General features: G+C 38.3%; 1 pseudogene; it reads left to right on the forward strand.

The window, feature by feature from the left end:
• The first annotated feature begins 1551 nt into the window (after window positions 1-1551).
• Window positions 1552-2039, forward strand: LOC138170600 (small ribosomal subunit protein eS19 pseudogene; annotated as a pseudogene).
• Window positions 2040-2828: the final 789 nt, after the last annotated feature.

A 2828-nucleotide genomic window follows, 5' to 3' on the forward strand; every position in this document is an offset into this window, starting at 1 on the left:
TGCTACCCATGGGGAATGGGGGTGGGGCGGGGGCATTTTTAACTACTACCACATACTGCCCTATCTGATCCTAGAGCAGCAAAAATGCAGTAAAAAATGCAAGTGGCAAAACCCTTTGGTTTTAAAAGTAGTTTCATAATTTTTCTGTGATTGGAAAAATTCTTTTTATAATCTTGACTTGCATTTACAATGAAGAGTTTGGAGGAGATCTTTCGACCAGATAAATGCTTGTTGAATTGATTTCAAGGGATTGGAATGATGTCTTATGTTCCTTAGAGCTGTAACAACTGAATTTTATTTTTTTTGTTGTTGTTTCTGAGTCCCTTTTGAAAAATTCCTTGCTCAGTTGTGTTAAAGTGATTACTCAATATTGTTTTGATGGTTGTAATAAGTATGTTTATATATTTGCTGAGGCATAGCAGGGAATAAAACATGAGAACTTGCTATAAGAAAAACATTATTGTCGGAGACATAGTTTTACATTTCCTCTGAGGTGACTTAGAAACCACTTTGCTTTCTAGTGCTCAAATATCTAGTTTTCCCCTTGATTTTTAAATTTGCAAAATCGAGATGGTAGCACTTGTTTCTGACCCCTAATTCTTGATCTAATATCTTCCTTCAGATGTTATCATGTTATTTGTGTATTTTAAGCCACATTTTTGATCTCATGATGTCAAACTGTAAATTTCCTCCCTTTTTCTTTTCATTCCTTTTCATAATCAACAAATAACAAAATATCTTCCCTCCCTCTGCAAATCAGAAATTAAATCTCTTGTGAGTGTGTAACCCTTTCTGCATCATTATTTATCTGATTAGATAAATCACAAATATATATATATGGTTCAATTAATTTTATGAATTGGGGTGTTGGAGTGTGTATGTACATCCTTAAATACATACAAACATACATACATACTCACACACTATACAATGGCATGACTTAAAGATTGAGTTTCCTTATTTGAAAAACAGATTTATGTGACTAACAGTGATTAGAATAAAAGAAAAATTCTATGCCAATATTTAGTTTCAAAGTAAGTTTTCTAGAAATAGATAACTTTCCATTTCACAATGAATGAACTCAGGTATTGTGACCTAGAAACATTCCTCATTGATGAAAATACAATTATGATCTATAGAGTATGTGGATCTATAGATGATGATCTATAGAGTATTCAACAGTGAGTTCTGTGAATGCCAGGGATGCTATTATATCCTAGTTAGCAAATATTTAATGGGAATTTTTCTTATACAAAGAATCATGCTAAGCTTCAATCTACTTTTATAGATAGTTTCATTAGTGTCCCCTTTCAACCAAATTTAATAAGATCAAAAACTGCATAACGAATTGGTCATTAGATAATAATACATTACAGAACTCTATCTTTTAAAAAGTGAGTCATCCTGGATATAGAATCATCAAGAATTAGGCTGAAATTCCAATTCAGTCACTTACTTACAGTGGCTGTTATGATATGAACTAGGATAAGTCACTTAACCTTTCTAAGTCTCACATTCCTCATTTGTGAAATGGGGACTGGGCTTTCCCTTGGCTGGCCGCGCAGAGCCCGAACTATGCCTGGAGTCACGGTGAAGGAAGTGAACCAGCAGAAATTCGTGCAGGCCCTGGCCGCCTGCCTGAAAATGTCAGGGAAGCTTAAAGTCCCCAAATGGATGGACACGGTCAAGCTGGCCAAGCATAAGGAGCTGGCGCCCTACGATGAGAGCTGGTTCTACGTTTTGGCGGCCTCCACTGCCCGGTACCTGTACCTTCGCGGTGGCGCTGGCGTGGGCTCCATGACCAAGATCTACAGGGGGCGCCAGTGCAACGGGGTCATGGCCAGCCACTTCAGCCTGGGCTCCAAGACAGTGGTCCAGAGATTCCTGCAGGCCCTTGAGGGGCTCAAGATGGTGGAGAAGGACCAAGACGGGGGCCAAAAACTGACACCTCAGGGACAGAGAGACCTGGACAGAATTGCTGGACAGGTGGCAGCTGCCAACAAGAAACATTAGGACAAACCACACCAGATTCATTAATAAACTGCCAAGGAAGGAAGGAAGGAGGGAGGGAGGGAAGGAGGGAAGGAAGGAATGAAGGAAGGAAGGAAGGAAGACTGGGATTCCATTCAGAGGACCAAAGGTCCATATCAACTCTAATCTGTGAAATAGACACTGAAAGTCATTACATGATAAGATTGTGGATTGATTCAAATACAGCATTAACTAGGGTAATGATTGTCAGTTGCCTTCACCAAGAATTACTCATTTAAGAACTATTTGTTTAAACACAATTGTATCTTATATTTAAAGGGACTGAGATAAGTCTGATTTGTACATATCAAAAAGAATAATTTATCACTGTGTCAATGCTGGATTAAAGTTGCTTAGCCGTTATATAGGATTTGTTCAAGTTGGTGAAATGAATCTTTTAAATTAGGACATTGGAAGCAGCAGATGAAGTTCACCAAAGCAGCTGACAAATTATATTCCTCAAGGAAAGATAAAGTTTTTTGTTTTGCATTTAATACCCTTTAGAGTTTTACTGTAGTTTGTTTTTCCAGACATAGTCCCCGTTGTGTACTTGACTGCTCTCCTCAACCTTTCCCCAAAATGCATGTATGCAAACACACACACACACAGCATTCTGTGGATCATCTCTGTATGTAGAATTCACTTTCTTTGCAACTACTGTCTCCTTCAAATCCCTGATTCTTTCAAAGTTCAGCCCAACTATATTCTTCATGAGTACTTTTTTTTTGGAGGGCAATTGGGGTTAAGTAACTTGCCCAAGGTTACACGGCTAGTTTTGTGTGTGTGTGTGTGTGTGT

The sequence above is a fragment of the Petaurus breviceps genome, unplaced genomic scaffold (genome assembly GCF_028583685.1).
Source record: "Petaurus breviceps papuanus isolate PSGF00001 unplaced genomic scaffold, PetGlider_PUasm1.0 126, whole genome shotgun sequence".
Lineage (NCBI taxonomy): Eukaryota > Metazoa > Chordata > Mammalia > Diprotodontia > Petauridae > Petaurus > Petaurus breviceps.